Here is an 18,360-nt window from a genome sequence, read left to right as displayed (position 1 = left end):
AATGGCAATATAGAGCACATTTACAATTTTTACAGATTCATAGTCCCAATTGACTGATATCATACAAACACAGCGATGTTGTCGATTGACGTTGTGCTATAGCAATCTCTGTGCTTTATAGAGCATGTAGATCAAATTCTTCCTCTTGAGGCATATGATTAAGCAATATTAAATATTGTTTCTGACTGCCTCTGTTTTGGCATAATGAAGTTCAGCATTTGCGGAAGTATTTAGGTTCCATGGTCTAATGGTTAGTAGGCTGGACTCTGAATTTAGTAATCTGACATGTTATAGCTATATTTTGTTTTCCTTTGGGTGTATTGTCATTTTATGCACATAGATTTCCTAGCAGTGGCTGTGATGAATAGTTCAATTTGATAGCAGCTTCCTTTTGAGAATTTGAAAAAAAAAGAATTAAATAGTCTCTCTGGATGACTCTGCTTTGATTTCTATGTGCACATCCCTTTTGCGTTTCAGAGGGATTGACCAACATACACAACAGTGCTTGGAAGACCTCTTCCTCCCTCATGGCATGTAAAGCTAACCTCTCTCCTACCTTGTGTTTTTTTACTTTTTAACTTCCCCTTCCGAGTCATGATCATGTAACTGAATTTACATTTTTAGATTTTAACTGCAGTAGTTGCTTGTTTTTCATTTTTATTTTTTGTGTACGCATACATCCCTTTTTGTGGGGAGGGGGGAGTGATGTCTGTTTACTTATATTAGCTAATATAGGTCATTTTATGTCCGCTTACAATATGTGTCAGGATTTTTTATGTCGTTTCCAATCAATGTCTAATATCAAGTGGTTTGCAGCAGTCATACAAAGGCACGTAACACCCCCAAAACACCTACATAAGTTAGAAATACTCCAGAAGAGTACTCAGTTTATGAAAAGGCGGTGAATCCCAAATAGAACTGTAAATGTAAGCTAGCAAGCAGACCGTGCACCCCTGTTTGGAACTATGACCTGTGTGTTGCCCTCTATTAACAGAACAATGTAACTGCAGCCCATGTCACATAAAATAGAAAGTAGAGATTATGCAAATTAACTCCCAGAAGAGCCTGGTGTCACCCCAAAAGGTGTCATGCTTTTCACACCAAGAAACATCCACACATAGATCCCTGCGAACCTCAAAAACGTACAGGAAACCCTGTCCAGCGCTTTGCTCCCAGAGGAGATAAGGTTGAAAAACCACCCTATGTTAAAAGTGTCCATAATCCATGCCAGCTGCCCTGTCTATAGAACCTGGCCGTTCGTGGCCGTTCGTGGCCTAGGGGCATGAGTGGAAGGGTTTAACCTGCCTGGGTTCTTGGGCATGGTTTCATCATGCCTCAGTTTACAATGGCACTCTGCCACCTTGTCAGGCTTTAAAGAAGCCTGACTCCTGCAGAGCAAAAGATCTGATTATTTCCTTACATGTTTTGTACGTAAGAATGCGGATGGTGCTCTGAGCCTCCTATGGTGGTTATTAAGCATGGTATACATACCATAGCATGTAACTGTGCCTACAAATGGAACATTTTGTTCATTTATTAGGGAGTTGTGAAAATGGCAAAATCAAATTGCCATTATTGACACAGACCAGCTGCCGCTGTCCGGACATTTCGTCGAAAGACATTTCGTCGAAAGACATTTGGTCGACGTAATTTGGTCGAAAGCCAAATGGTCGATTTTTTAATTTATATATATATATATTTTTTAGGTTGTAGTTTAGGGAAAAAAAGGGTTTTTTTTAGAAAAAAAGGGGGTTGGCGGGGACCCCCCCAACCCCCACCCCCCAAAAAAAAAATGTGAAAATAAAAAACAAAAGCAATTTGACCATTTGGTTTTCGACCAAATGGTTTCGACCATTTGTCCTGTCGACAAATTTTTTTCGACGAAATGTCTTGCAACCCAGCTGCCGACTGTTGCTATTGACAGGAGTTCCAGGTGTATAAACTGAGGAGATCACCAGTTCAATTACCTGTGAACGCATTTTGAAGCTCATTCACAACCAGTTCATGCCCGTTCTCTCCATTTTGGCTTTCTGGCTGGCCGAGGGGCCCTTCAGTAATGTTCTTTGCTAACCATTACACCATGGGCCCCTTGCTGGTGCAACCTGACAGAGTTGTAACAGAAATGAGAATCGAGATCTCATGCATCATTTTAACAAACTCATATTCCTAGCCCACGGATATTATGCAAATGTGGATCTGTTTAGTTGGTTGTTGCGCAATAGCAAACTCTTTGGTTTACAGCTCATTTGGATAGGATTCTTCCTCTGGAGGCATAAGATAAAAGAATATTGCATACATTCTCTAAAAGGCGCTTTTTTTGCTGCAATGACGTTCATCATGTCACTAAGTATGTAGGTTCCATGGTGTAATGGTTAGCACTCTGGACTCTGAATCCAGCGATCCGAGTTCAAATCTCGGTGGGACCTTGGGAATTACTGTGTTTGTTTTCCTCTCAGTGTCTTGTTTTAATAGCAATGACGCTGCTGTGTCGCCCACTTTCATAGCATTATTCCCTGGGTGCATTTGAAAAAAGAAAGATTTTCCATGGATGACGCTCTTTAGCCACAATGAAACCCACCACTTTCTGTGGTGTGAAAGACCCATGGTGTAATGGTAGCACCCTGGAGGTTGAATCCAATAATTTGCATTCAAATCTCTGTAAGAGTTTACCATCAGTCGAACCTTTCCCTTATCGTTTATTGTGGATGTCTTCTTTGAAGAAAGGTATGATCCAACTAAAGTAAGTACATTCACGAATGGGCCCTTGGTCGGTACAAACAGTATTTATACACCTCAGGCCTTTTGTGAATTAAGAAAAGTGTGTTCTTCGTTCTATTTTTCATCTCAAACTGATACCTTCATTTTACAAACATGTAAAGACTGTTAAGACGCTTGATTAATATCATTGATTCTGAATGTGGTCGCTTTTCATAGGATTAACCCTTTAACAATTTTGAAAGAGAATGGCGATACAATAGAGCTGCTTTTCCCAAAATGGTATTATTAATGTTGTTGCTGCCTCTTCAAGTAAAAAGAGAATCCATTGGGTCACAGATTGAGCATGTTTCTTAACATTGAGTTAAGTTTGAAAATTTCAAATCTTTTATGTATGTTTCCGATGCAGATCTGCCCATCGACTCAGAATGACCTCACTGTTCATACATTTAAAAAAAATGCATAAAGGTTAAGGTGCTAGGCACAAAAGTGGATTTTTATGAAAAGTTATGCCAGAGAGTGAGAGCGAAAATGAATACCCTACACCACTAACCTTATGAATATTACTATCTTTGGCCTATAATTTAAGACAACAAGGAGACAAAGTGTGTTAGAGCAAGAGAGAGGTTCCACCGAGACTTGAACTCGGATCGCTGGATTCAAAGTCCAAAGCGCTAACCATTACACCATGGAACCCTTGTTGAGCAGAGCTTCATAAGGGCAATGAGAATATAGGGCACAGTCAAGATTTTTACTGACCTATAGTAACCGTTTACTGATATTATATCGAAGCAGCACTGTTGCTGTTGGATGCTGTGCAATCGCAAAGTACTGGCTTCATGTCTCATTTGGATCAAATTCTTCCTCTGGAGTCTAATGATATAGGAATATTACATATTTTCTCTGATGTGCTCTGTTTTTCCAGAATGAAGTGCATCATGCTACTGAATATGTGGGTTCCATGGTGTAATGGTTAGCACTCTGGACTCTGAATCCAGCGATCCGAGTTCAAGTCTCGGTGGGACCTTGGGGCTGCTTCTCTTTTAGAGTTGCCTTTCATTTGCAGATAGATATAACAGCAATAGCTTTGCTTTACAGCCCACTTTGATGGCAGTCTTCTTTGACCAAAGAATATTAATAGTTTCTGGGGATGACTCTCTTTTGCCACAAAGAAACTGCCCACTCTCATATCTCCAAAGCTCCAAGGTATAATGGCTATTAAACTGGCTTTTGATCTCAGCGATTTGCATTGAAAGCCCAGGAGGCCCCTAAAATCAGTTGAATTGTTTCCTGATAATTTAGAGTTTATTTCTTCTTTCGAGAAAGGTGTGATCCAAATAAAGTAAGTACATTTAAACAAGGGCACTTGATCAGTAAATGCACTACTTTCTAGAACTCATAACTCTTGTAAGTTATAAAAAGTTTGCTCTCCATACAGTTTGTCAACTCAAAGAATTACATTTTTTACACATTTAATAAGACCATCAAATTGCTTGAAACATAGGAATGATTGTGAAAGTGAATATGATTCACCAAAATAATTGTATAACATTTTTTAATGTTAATAAAATAGGGCTTTTTCCAATCTTTTCACATCAATGTTGTTTCTGCATGTTCCAGTGAGCAGAGAATCTACTGCACATAGTGTGTACATTTTTCTTTTCATAGAGTTAAGGTTGGACATTATTCATCTGTGGAAAATGTTTCTGAGAGATATCTGGGTGCCCACTCTGATTGACCTTAGGGATTGTACATTAACGATATGTAGTTGCATCACTGTATTGGTATCAGGCACCAAAGTACATTTAAATGGAATGTCGTGCAGAGAGAGTCGACTGAACTTCTGAATATTAACTCTGTTGAATTGTAATTTGAGAAATTAGAAAATGGAGTGTAAGAGCAAGATAACGGTCCCACCGAGACTTGAACTCGGATCGTTGGATTCAAAGTCCAAAGTGCTAACCATTACACCATGGAACCCTTGCAAGATGCACCTGAGAGTGTTGAATCAGAAATGGCAATATAGAGCACATTTACAATTTTTACAGATTCATAGTCCCAATTGACTGATATCATACAAACACAGCGATGTTGTCGATTGACGTTGTGCTATAGCAATCTCTGTGCTTTATAGAGCATGTAGATCAAATTCTTCCTCTTGAGGCATATGATTAAGCAATATTAAATATTGTTTCTGACTGCCTCTGTTTTGGCATAATGAAGTTCAGCATTTGCGGAAGTATTTAGGTTCCATGGTCTAATGGTTAGTAGGCTGGACTCTGAATTTAGTAATCTGACATGTTATAGCTATATTTTGTTTTCCTTTGGGTGTATTGTCATTTTATGCACATAGATTTCCTAGCAGTGGCTGTGATGAATAGTTCAATTTGATAGCAGCTTCCTTTTGAGAATTTGAAAAAAAAAGAATTAAATAGTCTCTCTGGATGACTCTGCTTTGATTTCTATGTGCACATCCCTTTTGCGTTTCAGAGGGATTGACCAACATACACAACAGTGCTTGGAAGACCTCTTCCTCCCTCATGGCATGTAAAGCTAACCTCTCTCCTACCTTGTGTTTTTTTACTTTTTAACTTCCCCTTCCGAGTCATGATCATGTAACTGAATTTACATTTTTAGATTTTAACTGCAGTAGTTGCTTGTTTTTCATTTTTATTTTTTGTGTACGCATACATCCCTTTTTGTGGGGAGGGGGGAGTGATGTCTGTTTACTTATATTAGCTAATATAGGTCATTTTATGTCCGCTTACAATATGTGTCAGGATTTTTTATGTCGTTTCCAATCAATGTCTAATATCAAGTGGTTTGCAGCAGTCATACAAAGGCACGTAACACCCCCAAAACACCTACATAAGTTAGAAATACTCCAGAAGAGTACTCAGTTTATGAAAAGGCGGTGAATCCCAAATAGAACTGTAAATGTAAGCTAGCAAGCAGACCGTGCACCCCTGTTTGGAACTATGACCTGTGTGTTGCCCTCTATTAACAGAACAATGTAACTGCAGCCCATGTCACATAAAATAGAAAGTAGAGATTATGCAAATTAACTCCCAGAAGAGCCTGGTGTCACCCCAAAAGGTGTCATGCTTTTCACACCAAGAAACATCCACACATAGATCCCTGCGAACCTCAAAAACGTACAGGAAACCCTGTCCAGCGCTTTGCTCCCAGAGGAGATAAGGTTGAAAAACCACCCTATGTTAAAAGTGTCCATAATCCATGCCAGCTGCCCTGTCTATAGAACCTGGCCGTTCGTGACCGTTCGGGGCCTAGGGGCATGAGTGGAAGGGTTTAACCTGCCTGGGTTCTTGGGCATGGTTTCATCATGCCTCAGTTTACAATGGCACTCTGCCACTTTGTCAGGCTTTAAAGAAGCCTGACTCCTGCAGAGCAAAAGATCTGATTATTTCCTTACATGTTTTGTACGTAAGAATGCGGGTGGTGCTCTGAGCCTCCTATGGTGGTTATTAAGCATGGTATACATACCATAGCATGTAACTGTGCCTACAAATGGAACATTTTGTTCATTTATTAGGGAGTTGTGAAAATGGCAAAATCAAATTGCCATTATTGACACAGACCAGCTGCCGCTGTCCGGACATTTCGTCGAAAGACATTTCGTCGAAAGACATTTCGTCGAAAGACATTTGGTCGACGTAATTTGGTCGAAAGCCAAATGGTCGATTTTTTAATTTATATATATATATATATTTTTTAGGTTGTAGTTTAGGGAAAAAAAGGGGTTTTTTTAGAAAAAAAGGGGGTTGGCGGGGACCCCCCCAACCCCCACCCCCCAAAAAAAAAATGTGAAAATAAAAAACAAAAGCAATTTGACCATTTGGTTTTCGACCAAATGGTTTCGACCATTTGTCCTGTCGACAAATTTTTTTCGACGAAATGTCTTGCAACCCAGCTGCCGACTGTTGCTATTGACAGGAGTTCCAGGTGTATAAACTGAGGAGATCACCAGTTCAATTACCTGTGAACGCATTTTGAAGCTCATTCACAACCAGTTCATGCCCGTTCTCTCCATTTTGGCTTTCTGGCTGGCCGAGGGGCCCTTCAGTAATGTTCTTTGCTAACCATTACACCATGGGCCCCTTGCTGGTGCAACCTGACAGAGTTGTAACAGAAATGAGAATCGAGATCTCATGCATCATTTTAACAAACTCATATTCCTAGCCCACGGATATTATGCAAATGTGGATCTGTTTAGTTGGTTGTTGCGCAATAGCAAACTCTTTGGTTTACAGCTCATTTGGATAGGATTCTTCCTCTGGAGGCATAAGATAAAAGAATATTGCATACATTCTCTAAAAGGCGCTTTTTTTGCTGCAATGACGTTCATCATGTCACTAAGTATGTAGGTTCCATGGTGTAATGGTTAGCACTCTGGACTCTGAATCCAGCGATCCGAGTTCAAATCTCGGTGGGACCTTGGGAATTACTGTGTTTGTTTTCCTCTCAGTGTCTTGTTTTAATAGCAATGACGCTGCTGTGTCGCCCACTTTCATAGCATTATTCCCTGGGTGCATTTGAAAAAAGAAAGATTTTCCATGGATGACGCTCTTTAGCCACAATGAAACCCACCACTTTCTGTGGTGTGAAAGACCCATGGTGTAATGGTAGCACCCTGGAGGTTGAATCCAATAATTTGCATTCAAATCTCTGTAAGAGTTTACCATCAGTCGAACCTTTCCCTTATCGTTTATTGTGGATGTCTTCTTTGAAGAAAGGTATGATCCAACTAAAGTAAGTACATTCACGAATGGGCCCTTGGTCGGTACAAACAGTATTTATACACCTCAGGCCTTTTGTGAATTAAGAAAAGTGTGTTCTTCGTTCTATTTTTCATCTCAAACTGATACCTTCATTTTACAAACATGTAAAGACTGTTAAGACGCTTGATTAACATCATTGATTCTGAATGTGGTCGCTTTTCATAGGATTAACCCTTTAACAATTTTGAAAGAGAATGGCGATACAATAGAGCTGCTTTTCCCAAAATGGTATTATTAATGTTGTTGCTGCCTCTTCAAGTAAAAAGAGAATCCATTGGGTCACAGATTGAGCATGTTTCTTAACATTGAGTTAAGTTTGAAAATTTCAAATCTTTTATGTATGTTTCCGATGCAGATCTGCCCATCGACTCAGAATGACCTCACTGTTCATACATTTAAAAAAAATGCATAAAGGTTAAGGTGCTAGGCACAAAAGTGGATTTTTATGAAAAGTTATGCCAGAGAGTGAGAGCGAAAATGAATACCCTACACCACTAACCTTATGAATATTACTATCTTTGGCCTATAATTTAAGACAACAAGGAGACAAAGTGTGTTAGAGCAAGAGAGAGGTTCCACCGAGACTTGAACTCGGATCGCTGGATTCAAAGTCCAAAGTGCTAACCATTACACCATGGAACCCTTGTTGAGCAGAGCTTCATAAGGGCAATGAGAATATAGGGCACAGTCAAGATTTTTACTGACCTATAGTAACCGTTTACTGATATTATATCGAAGCAGCACTGTTGCTGTTGGATGCTGTGCAATCGCAAAGTACTGGCTTCATGTCTCATTTGGATCAAATTCTTCCTCTGGAGTCTAATGATATAGGAATATTACATATTTTCTCTGATGTGCTCTGTTTTTCCAGAATGAAGTGCATCATGCTACTGAATATGTGGGTTCCATGGTGTAATGGTTAGCACTCTGGACTCTGAATCCAGCGATCCGAGTTCAAGTCTCGGTGGGACCTTGGGGCTGCTTCTCTTTTAGAGTTGCCTTTCATTTGCAGATAGATATAACAGCAATAGCTTTGCTTTACAGCCCACTTTGATGGCAGTCTTCTTTGACCAAAGAATATTAATAGTTTCTGGGGATGACTCTCTTTTGCCACAAAGAAACTGCCCACTCTCATATCTCCAAAGCTCCAAGGTATAATGGCTATTAAACTGGCTTTTGATCTCAGCGATTTGCATTGAAAGCCCAGGAGGCCCCTAAAATCAGTTGAATTGTTTCCTGATAATTTAGAGTTTATTTCTTCTTTCGAGAAAGGTGTGATCCAAATAAAGTAAGTACATTTAAACAAGGGCACTTGATCAGTAAATACACTACTTTCTAGAACTCATAACTCTTGTAAGTTATAAAAAGTTTGCTCTCCATACAGTTTGTCAACTCAAAGAATTACATTTTTTACACATTTAATAAGACCATCAAATTGCTTGAAACATAGGAATGATTGTGAAAGTGAATATGATTCACCAAAGTAATTGTATAACATTTTTTAATGTTAATAAAATAGGGCTTTTTCCAATCTTTTCACATCAATGTTGTTTCTGCATGTTCCAGTGAGCAGAGAATCTACTGCACATAGTGTGTACATTTTTCTTTTCATAGAGTTAAGGTTGGACATTATTCATCTGTGGAAAATGTTTCTGAGAGATATCTGGGTGCCCACTCTGATTGACCTTAGGGATTGTACATTAACGATATGTAGTTGCATCACTGTATTGGTATCAGGCACCAAAGTACATTTAAATGGAATGTCGTGCAGAGAGAGTCGACTGAACTTCTGAATATTAACTCTGTTGAATTGTAATTTGAGAAATTAGAAAATGGAGTGTAAGAGCAAGATAACGGTCCCACCGAGACTTGAACTCGGATCGTTGGATTCAAAGTCCAAAGTGCTAACCATTACACCATGGAACCCTTGCAAGATGCACCTGAGAGCGTTGAATCAGAAATGGCAATATAGAGCACATTTACAATTTTTACAGATTCATAGTCCCAATTGACTGATATCATACAAACACAGCGATGTTGTCGATTGACGTTGTGCTATAGCAATCTCTGTGCTTTATAGAGCATGTAGATCAAATTCTTCCTCTTGAGGCATATGATTAAGCAATATTAAATATTGTTTCTGACTGCCTCTGTTTTGGCATAATGAAGTTCAGCATTTGCGGAAGTATTTAGGTTCCATGGTCTAATGGTTAGTAGGCTGGACTCTGAATTTAGTAATCTGACATGTTATAGCTATATTTTGTTTTCCTTTGGGTGTATTGTCATTTTATGCACATAGATTTCCTAGCAGTGGCTGTGATGAATAGTTCAATTTGATAGCAGCTTCCTTTTGAGAATTTGAAAAAAAAAGAATTAAATAGTCTCTCTGGATGACTCTGCTTTGATTTCTATGTGCACATCCCTTTTGCGTTTCAGAGGGATTGACCAACATACACAACAGTGCTTGGAAGACCTCTTCCTCCCTCATGGCATGTAAAGCTAACCTCTCTCCTACCTTGTGTTTTTTTACTTTTTAACTTCCCCTTCCGGGTCATGATCATGTAACTGAATTTACATTTTTAGATTTTAACTGCAGTAGTTGCTTGTTTTTCATTTTTATTTTTTGTGTACGCATACATCCCTTTTTGTGGGGAGGGGGGAGTGATGTCTGTTTACTTATATTAGCTAATATAGGTCATTTTATGTCCGCTTACAATATGTGTCAGGATTTTTTATGTCGTTTCCAATCAATGTCTAATATCAAGTGGTTTGCAGCAGTCATACAAAGGCACGTAACACCCCCAAAACACCTACATAAGTTAGAAATACTCCAGAAGAGTACTCAGTTTATGAAAAGGCGGTGAATCCCAAATAGAACTGTAAATGTAAGCTAGCAAGCAGACCGTGCACCCCTGTTTGGAACTATGACCTGTGTGTTGCCCTCTATTAACAGAACAATGTAACTGCAGCCCATGTCACATAAAATAGAAAGTAGAGATTATGCAAATTAACTCCCAGAAGTGCCTGGTGTCACCCCAAAAGGTGTCATGCTTTTCACACCAAGAAACATCCACACATAGATCCCTGCGAACCTCAAAAACGTACAGGAAACCCTGTCCAGCGCTTTGCTCCCAGAGGAGATAAGGTTGAAAAACCACCCTATGTTAAAAGTGTCCATAATCCATGCCAGCTGCCCTGTCTATAGAACCTGGCCGTTCGTGACCGTTCGGGGCCTAGGGGCATGAGTGGAAGGGTTTAACCTGCCTGGGTTCTTGGGCATGGTTTCATCATGCCTCAGTTTACAATGGCACTCTGCCACTTTGTCAGGCTTTAAAGAAGCCTGACTCCTGCAGAGCAAAAGATCTGATTATTTCCTTACATGTTTTGTACGTAAGAATGCGGGTGGTGCTCTGAGCCTCCTATGGTGGTTATTAAGCATGGTATACATACCATAGCATGTAACTGTGCCTACAAATGGAACATTTTGTTCATTTATTAGGGAGTTGTGAAAATGGCAAAATCAAATTGCCATTATTGACACAGACCAGCTGCCGCTGTCCGGACATTTCGTCGAAAGACATTTCGTCGAAAGACATTTGGTCGACGTAATTTGGTCGAAAGCCAAATGGTCGATTTTTTAATTTATATATATATATATATTTTTTAGGTTGTAGTTTAGGGAAAAAAAGGGGTTTTTTTAGAAAAAAAGGGGGTTGGCGGGGACCCCCCCAACCCCCACCCCCCAAAAAAAAAATGTGAAAATAAAAAACAAAAGCAATTCGACCATTTGGTTTTCGACCAAATGGTTTCGACCATTTGTCCTGTCGACAAATTTTTTTCGACGAAATGTCTTGCAACCCAGCTGCCGACTGTTGCTATTGACAGGAGTTCCAGGTGTATAAACTGAGGAGATCACCAGTTCAATTACCTGTGAACGCATTTTGAAGCTCATTCACAACCAGTTCATGCCCGTTCTCTCCATTTTGGCTTTCTGGCTGGCCGAGGGGCCCTTCAGTAATGTTCTTTGCTAACCATTACACCATGGGCCCCTTGCTGGTGCAACCTGACAGAGTTGTAACAGAAATGAGAATCGAGATCTCATGCATCATTTTAACAAACTCATATTCCTAGCCCACGGATATTATGCAAATGTGGATCTGTTTAGTTGGTTGTTGCGCAATAGCAAACTCTTTGCTTTACAGCTCATTTGGATAGGATTCTTCCTCTGGAGGCATAAGATAAAAGAATATTGCATACATTCTCTAAAAGGCTCTTTTTTTGCTGCAATGACGTTCATCATGTCACTAAGTATGTAGGTTCCATGGTGTAATGGTTAGCACTCTGGACTCTGAATCCAGCGATCCGAGTTCAAATCTCGGTGGGACCTTGGGAATTACTGTGTTTGTTTTCCTCTCAGTGTCTTGTTTTAATAGCAATGACGCTGCTGTGTCGCCCACTTTCATAGCATTATTCCCTGGGTGCATTTGAAAAAAGAAAGATTTTCCATGGATGACGCTCTTTAGCCACAATGAAACCCACCACTTTCTGTGGTGTGAAAGACCCATGGTGTAATGGTAGCACCCTGGAGGTTGAATCCAATAATTTGCATTCAAATCTCTGTAAGAGTTTACCATCAGTCGAACCTTTCCCTTATCGTTTATTGTGGATGTCTTCTTTGAAGAAAGGTATGATCCAACTAAAGTAAGTACATTCACGAATGGGCCCTTGGTCGGTACAAACAGTATTTATACACCTCAGGCCTTTTGTGAATTAAGAAAAGTGTGTTCTTCGTTCTATTTTTCATCTCAAACTGATACCTTCATTTTACAAACATGTAAAGACTGTTAAGACGCTTGATTAATATCATTGATTCTGAATGTGGTCGCTTTTCATAGGATTAACCCTTTAACAATTTTGAAAGAGAATGGCGATACAATAGAGCTGCTTTTCCCAAAATGGTATTATTAATGTTGTTGCTGCATCTTCAAGTAAAAAGAGAATCCATTGGGTCACAGATTGAGCATGTTTCTTAACATTGAGTTAAGTTTGAAAATTTCAAATCTTTTATGTATGTTTCCGATGCAGATCTGCCCATTGACTCAGAATGACCTCACTGTTCATACATTTAAAAAAAATGCATAAAGGTTAAGGTGCTAGGCACAAAAGTGGATTTTTATGAAAAGTTATGCCAGAGAGTGAGAGCGAAAATGAATACCCTACACCACTAACCTTATGAATATTACTATCTTTGGCCTATAATTTAAGACAACAAGGAGACAAAGTGTGTTAGAGCAAGAGAGAGGTTCCACCGAGACTTGAATTCGGATCGCTGGATTCAAAGTCCAAAGTGCTAACCATTACACCATGGAACCCTTGTTGAGCAGAGCTTCATAAGGGCAATGAGAATATAGGGCACAGTCAAGATTTTTACTGACCTATAGTAACCGTTTACTGATATTATATCGAAGCAGCACTGTTGCTGTTGGATGCTGTGCAATCGCAAAGTACTGGCTTCATGTCTCATTTGGATCAAATTCTTCCTCTGGAGTCTAATGATATAGGAATATTACATATTTTCTCTGATGTGCTCTGTTTTTCCAGAATGAAGTGCATCATGCTACTGAATATGTGGGTTCCATGGTGTAATGGTTAGCACTCTGGACTCTGAATCCAGCGATCCGAGTTCAAGTCTCGGTGGGACCTTGGGGCTGCTTCTCTTTTAGAGTTGCCTTTCATTTGCAGATAGATATAACAGCAATAGCTTTGCTTTACAGCCCACTTTGATGGCAGTCTTCTTTGACCAAAGAATATTAATAGTTTCTGGGTCTGGGGATGACTCTCTTTTGCCACAAAGAAACTGCCCACTCTCATATCTCCAAAGCTCCAAGGTATAATGGCTATTAAACTGGCTTTTGATCTCAGCGATTTGCATTGAAAGCCCAGGAGGCCTCTAAAATCAGTTGAATTGTTTCCTGATAATTTAGAGTTTATTTCTTCTTTCGAGAAAGGTGTGATCCAAATAAAGTAAGTACATTTAAACAAGGGCACTTGATCAGTAAATGCACTACTTTCTAGAACTCATAACTCTTGTAAATTATAAAAAGTTTGCTCTCCATACAGTTTGTCAACTCAAAGAATTACATTTTTTACACATTTAATAAGACCATCAAATTGCTTGAAACATAGTAATGATTGTGAAAGTGAATATGATTCACCAAAATAATTGTATAACATTTTTTAATGTTAATAAAATTGGGCTTTTTCCAATCTTTTCACATCAATGTTGTTTCTGCATGTTCCAGTGAGCAGAGAATCTACTGCACATAGTGTGTACATTTTTCTTTTCATAGAGTTAAGGTTGGACATTATTCATCTGTGGAAAATGTTTCTGAGAGATATCTGGGTGCCCACTCTGATTGACCTTAGGGATTGTACATTAACGATATGTAGTTGCATCACTGTATTGGTATCAGGCACCAAAGTACATTTAAATGGAATGTCGTGCAGAGAGAGTCGACTGAACTTCTGAATATTAACTCTGTTGAATTGTAATTTGAGAAATTAGAAAATGGAGTGTAAGAGCAAGATAACGGTCCCACCGAGACTTGAACTCGGATCGTTGGATTCAAAGTCCAAAGTGCTAACCATTACACCATGGAACCCTTGCAAGATACACCTGAGAGCGTTGAATCAGAAATGGCAATATAGAGCACATTTACAATTTTTACAGATTCATAGTCCCAATTGACTGATATCATACAAACACAGCGATGTTGTCGATTGACGTTGTGCTATAGCAATCTCTGTGCTTTATAGAGCATGTAGATCAAATTCTTCCTCTTGAGGCATATGATTAAGCAATATTAAATATTGTTTCTGACTGCCTCTGTTTTGGCATAATGAAGTTCAGCATTTGCGGAAGTATTTAGGTTCCATGGTCTAATGGTTAGTAGGCTGGACTCTGAATTTAGTAATCTGACATGTTATAGCTATATTTTGTTTTCCTTTGGGTGTATTGTCATTTTATGCACATAGATTTCCTAGCAGTGGCTGTGATGAATAGTTCAATTTGATAGCAGCTTCCTTTTGAGAATTTGAAAAAAAAAGAATTAAATAGTCTCTCTGGATGACTCTGCTTTGATTTCTATGTGCACATCCCTTTTGCGTTTCAGAGGGATTGACCAACATACACAACAGTGCTTGGAAGACCTCTTCCTCCCTCATGGCATGTAAAGCTAACCTCTCTCCTACCTTGTGTTTTTTTACTTTTTAACTTCCCCTTCCGAGTCATGATCATGTAACTGAATTTACATTTTTAGATTTTAACTGCAGTAGTTGCTTGTTTTTCATTTTTATTTTTTGTGTACGCATACATCCCTTTTTGTGGGGAGGGGGGAGTGATGTCTGTTTACTTATATTAGCTAATATAGGTCATTTTATGTCCGCTTACAATATGTGTCAGGATTTTTTATGTCGTTTCCAATCAATGTCTAATATCAAGTGGTTTGCAGCAGTCATACAAAGGCACGTAACACCCCCAAAACACCTACATAAGTTAGAAATACTCCAGAAGAGTACTCAGTTTATGAAAAGGCGGTGAATCCCAAATAGAACTGTAAATGTAAGCTAGCAAGCAGACCGTGCACCCCTGTTTGGAACTATGACCTGTGTGTTGCCCTCTATTAACAGAACAATGTAACTGCAGCCCATGTCACATAAAATAGAAAGTAGAGATTATGCAAATTAACTCCCAGAAGAGCCTGGTGTCACCCCAAAAGGTGTCATGCTTTTCACACCAAGAAACATCCACACATAGATCCCTGCGAACCTCAAAAACGTACAGGAAACCCTGTCCAGCGCTTTGCTCCCAGAGGAGATAAGGTTGAAAAACCACCCTATGTTAAAAGTGTCCATAATCCATGCCAGCTGCCCTGTATATAGAACCTGGCCGTTCGTGGCCGTTCGTGGCCTAGGGGCATGAGTGGAAGGGTTTAACCTGCCTGGGTTCTTGGGCATGGTTTCATCATGCCTCAGTTTACAATGGCACTCTGCCACCTTGTCAGGCTTTAAAGAAGCCTGACTCCTGCAGAGCAAAAGATCTGATTATTTCCTTACATGTTTTGTACGTAAGAATGCGGATGGTGCTCTGAGCCTCCTATGGTGGTTATTAAGCATGGTATACATACCATAGCATGTAACTGTGCCTACAAATGGAACATTTTGTTCATTTATTAGGGAGTTGTGAAAATGGCAAAATCAAATTGCCATTATTGACACAGACCAGCTGCCGCTGTCCGGACATTTCGTCGAAAGACATTTCGTCGAAAGACATTTGGTCGACGTAATTTGGTCGAAAGCCAAATGGTCGATTTTTTAATTTATATATATATATATATTTTTTAGGTTGTAGTTTAGGGAAAAAAAGGGGTTTTTTTAGAAAAAAAGGGGGTTGGCGGGGACCCCCCCAACCCCCACCCCCCCAAAAAAAAATGTGAAAATAAAAAACAAAAGCAATTCGACCATTTGGTTTTCGACCAAATGGTTTCGACCATTTGTCCTGTCGACAAATTTTTTTCGACGAAATGTCTTGCAACCCAGCTGCCGACTGTTGCTATTGACAGGAGTTCCAGGTGTATAAACTGAGGAGATCACCAGTTCAATTACCTGTGAACGCATTTTGAAGCTCATTCACAACCAGTTCATGCCCGTTCTCTCCATTTTGGCTTTCTGGCTGGCCGAGGGGCCCTTCAGTAATGTTCTTTGCTAACCATTACACCATGGGCCCCTTGCTGGTGCAACCTGACAGAGTTGTAACAGAAATGAGAATCGAGATCTCATGCATCATTTTAACAAACTCATATTCCTAGCCCACGGATATTATGCAAATGTGGATCTGTTTAGTTGGTTGTTGCGCAATAGCAAACTCTTTGCTTTACAGCTCATTTGGATAGGATTCTTCCTCTGGAGGCATAAGATAAAAGAATATTGCATACATTCTCTAAAAGGCGCTTTTTTTGCTGCAATGACGTTCATCATGTCACTAAGTATGTAGGTTCCATGGTGTAATGGTTAGCACTCTGGACTCTGAATCCAGCGATCCGAGTTCAAATCTCGGTGGGACCTTGGGAATTACTGTGTTTGTTTTCCTCTCAGTGTCTTGTTTTAATAGCAATGACGCTGCTGTGTCGCCCACTTTCATAGCATTATTCCCTGGGTGCATTTGAAAAAAGAAAGATTTTCCATGGATGACGCTCTTTAGCCACAATGAAACCCACCACTTTATGTGGTGTGAAAGACCCATGGTGTAATGGTAGCACCCTGGAGGTTGAATCCAATAATTTGCATTCAAATCTCTGTAAGAGTTTACCATCAGTCGAACCTTTCCCTTATCGTTTATTGTGGATGTCTTCTTTGAAGAAAGGTATGATCCAACTAAAGTAAGTACATTCACGAATGGGCCCTTGGTCGGTACAAACAGTATTTATACACCTCAGGCCTTTTGTGAATTAAGAAAAGTGTGTTCTTCGTTCTATTTTTCATCTCAAACTGATACCTTCATTTTACAAACATGTAAAGACTGTTAAGACGCTTGATTAATATCATTGATTCTGAATGTGGTCGCTTTTCATAGGATTAACCCTTTAACAATTTTGAAAGAGAATGGCGATACAATAGAGCTGCTTTTCCCAAAATGGTATTATTAATGTTGTTGCTGCCTCTTCAAGTAAAAAGAGAATCCATTGGGTCACAGATTGAGCATGTTTCTTAACATTGAGTTAAGTTTGAAAATTTCAAATCTTTTATGTATGTTTCCGATGCAGATCTGCCCATCGACTCAGAATGACCTCACTGTTCATACATTTAAAAAAAATGCATAAAGGTTAAGGTGCTAGGCACAAAAGTGGATTTTTATGAAAAGTTATGCCAGAGAGTGAGAGCGAAAATGAATACCCTACACCACTAACCTTATGAATATTACTATCTTTGGCCTATAATTTAAGACAACAAGGAGACAAAGTGTGTTAGAGCAAGAGAGAGGTTCCACCGAGACTTGAACTCGGATCGCTGGATTCAAAGTCCAAAGTGCTAACCATTACACCATGGAACCCTTGTTGAGCAGAGCTTCATAAGGGCAATGAGAATATAGGGCACAGTCAAGATTTTTACTGACCTATAGTAACCGTTTACTGATATTATATCGAAGCAGCACTGTTGCTGTTGGATGCTGTGCAATCGCAAAGTACTGGCTTCATGTCTCATTTGGATCAAATTCTTCCTCTGGAGTCTAATGATATAGGAATATTACATATTTTCTCTGATGTGCTCTGTTTTTCCAGAATGAAGTGCATCATGCTACTGAATATGTGGGTTCCATGGTGTAATGGTTAGCACTCTGGACTCTGAATCCAGCGATCCGAGTTCAAGTCTCGGTGGGACCTTGGGGCTGCTTCTCTTTTAGAGTTGCCTTTCATTTGCAGATAGATATAACAGCAATAGCTTTGCTTTACAGCCCACTTTGATGGCAGTCTTCTTTGACCAAAGAATATTAATAGTTTCTGGGGATGACTCTCTTTTGCCACAAAGAAACTGCCCACTCTCATATCTCCAAAGCTCCAAGGTATAATGGCTATTAAACTGGCTTTTGATCTCAGCGATTTGCATTGAAAGCCCAGGAGGCCCCTAAAATCAGTTGAATTGTTTCCTGATAATTTAGAGTTTATTTCTTCTTTCGAGAAAGGTGTGATCCAAATAAAGTAAGTACATTTAAACAAGGGCACTTGATCAGTAAATGCACTACTTTCTAGAACTCATAACTCTTGTAAGTTATAAAAAGTTTGCTCTCCAT

General features: G+C 39.4%; 15 non-coding genes across 15 annotated transcripts; 8 read left to right on the top strand and 7 right to left on the bottom strand.

Moving 5' to 3' along the window:
- The first annotated feature begins 2,354 nt into the window (after nucleotides 1–2,354).
- On the top strand, nucleotides 2,355–2,426 carry TRNAQ-CUG (transfer RNA glutamine (anticodon CUG)). The gene has a single exon. It is a non-coding gene; the product is annotated as a tRNA-Gln (tRNA).
- A 913-nt stretch (nucleotides 2,427–3,339) lies between these two features.
- Nucleotides 3,340–3,411, bottom strand: TRNAQ-UUG (transfer RNA glutamine (anticodon UUG)). Its single transcript has one exon. It is a non-coding gene; the product is annotated as a tRNA-Gln (tRNA).
- Nucleotides 3,412–3,670: 259 nt separating this feature from the next.
- On the top strand, nucleotides 3,671–3,742 carry TRNAQ-CUG (transfer RNA glutamine (anticodon CUG)). The gene has a single exon. It is a non-coding gene; the product is annotated as a tRNA-Gln (tRNA).
- An 881-nt stretch (nucleotides 3,743–4,623) lies between these two features.
- Nucleotides 4,624–4,695, bottom strand: TRNAQ-UUG (transfer RNA glutamine (anticodon UUG)). Its single transcript has one exon. It is a non-coding gene; the product is annotated as a tRNA-Gln (tRNA).
- Nucleotides 4,696–7,099: 2,404 nt separating this feature from the next.
- On the top strand, nucleotides 7,100–7,171 carry TRNAQ-CUG (transfer RNA glutamine (anticodon CUG)). Its single transcript has one exon. It is a non-coding gene; the product is annotated as a tRNA-Gln (tRNA).
- Nucleotides 7,172–8,084: 913 nt separating this feature from the next.
- Nucleotides 8,085–8,156, bottom strand: TRNAQ-UUG (transfer RNA glutamine (anticodon UUG)). Its single transcript has one exon. It is a non-coding gene; the product is annotated as a tRNA-Gln (tRNA).
- A 259-nt stretch (nucleotides 8,157–8,415) lies between these two features.
- On the top strand, nucleotides 8,416–8,487 carry TRNAQ-CUG (transfer RNA glutamine (anticodon CUG)). Its single transcript has one exon. It is a non-coding gene; the product is annotated as a tRNA-Gln (tRNA).
- An 881-nt stretch (nucleotides 8,488–9,368) lies between these two features.
- TRNAQ-UUG (transfer RNA glutamine (anticodon UUG)) lies at nucleotides 9,369–9,440 on the bottom strand. The gene has a single exon. It is a non-coding gene; the product is annotated as a tRNA-Gln (tRNA).
- A 2,389-nt stretch (nucleotides 9,441–11,829) lies between these two features.
- TRNAQ-CUG (transfer RNA glutamine (anticodon CUG)) lies at nucleotides 11,830–11,901 on the top strand. The gene has a single exon. It is a non-coding gene; the product is annotated as a tRNA-Gln (tRNA).
- A 913-nt stretch (nucleotides 11,902–12,814) lies between these two features.
- TRNAQ-UUG (transfer RNA glutamine (anticodon UUG)) lies at nucleotides 12,815–12,886 on the bottom strand. Its single transcript has one exon. It is a non-coding gene; the product is annotated as a tRNA-Gln (tRNA).
- A 259-nt stretch (nucleotides 12,887–13,145) lies between these two features.
- Nucleotides 13,146–13,217, top strand: TRNAQ-CUG (transfer RNA glutamine (anticodon CUG)). The gene has a single exon. It is a non-coding gene; the product is annotated as a tRNA-Gln (tRNA).
- Nucleotides 13,218–14,104: 887 nt separating this feature from the next.
- TRNAQ-UUG (transfer RNA glutamine (anticodon UUG)) lies at nucleotides 14,105–14,176 on the bottom strand. Its single transcript has one exon. It is a non-coding gene; the product is annotated as a tRNA-Gln (tRNA).
- Nucleotides 14,177–16,565: 2,389 nt separating this feature from the next.
- TRNAQ-CUG (transfer RNA glutamine (anticodon CUG)) lies at nucleotides 16,566–16,637 on the top strand. The gene has a single exon. It is a non-coding gene; the product is annotated as a tRNA-Gln (tRNA).
- Nucleotides 16,638–17,550: 913 nt separating this feature from the next.
- Nucleotides 17,551–17,622, bottom strand: TRNAQ-UUG (transfer RNA glutamine (anticodon UUG)). Its single transcript has one exon. It is a non-coding gene; the product is annotated as a tRNA-Gln (tRNA).
- Nucleotides 17,623–17,881: 259 nt separating this feature from the next.
- TRNAQ-CUG (transfer RNA glutamine (anticodon CUG)) lies at nucleotides 17,882–17,953 on the top strand. Its single transcript has one exon. It is a non-coding gene; the product is annotated as a tRNA-Gln (tRNA).
- Nucleotides 17,954–18,360: the final 407 nt, after the last annotated feature.

This window comes from Ambystoma mexicanum, chromosome 5p (genome assembly GCF_040938575.1).
Source record: "Ambystoma mexicanum isolate Mex_15411 chromosome 5p, UKY_AmexF1_1, whole genome shotgun sequence".
NCBI classification, from domain to species: domain Eukaryota; kingdom Metazoa; phylum Chordata; class Amphibia; order Caudata; family Ambystomatidae; genus Ambystoma; species Ambystoma mexicanum.
This window is presented reverse-complemented; position numbering and strand designations above follow the sequence as displayed.